This window comes from Brassica oleracea, chromosome C6 (assembly GCF_000695525.1).
Source record: "Brassica oleracea var. oleracea cultivar TO1000 chromosome C6, BOL, whole genome shotgun sequence".
NCBI classification, from domain to species: domain Eukaryota; kingdom Viridiplantae; phylum Streptophyta; class Magnoliopsida; order Brassicales; family Brassicaceae; genus Brassica; species Brassica oleracea.
Window position 1 is genome coordinate 18,629,559 of NC_027753.1, and position 343 is coordinate 18,629,901.

A 343-nucleotide genomic window follows, 5' to 3' on the forward strand; every position below is an offset into this window, starting at 1 on the left:
TAAATTGGTTCATATTGCTTGCATCTAATTAGATTAAATCGATTATTTTAAAGTTAAGCATGTTTGTTTAATTTGAAAACATAAACCAGCTTTGAAACCTATTGATTGAAAATCTAATTGAATTTGTTCTAGACATATCCTGGAAATTATAAAATTTTCTTGTCTTGGTTTACCCTGTAAAATGGGGAAGGAATCGGTTTTTGCTTTTTGATCTTTGAAAACTAGATATCCTCATGCATTAGGAATCACATATAGATTGTTTCAGTCCAATGCTTAGTTCTGAACATGCATTCAGCAATTTCTTGATCCATGCATTTGCTTGATTTCATCCATCTTGCTTGAT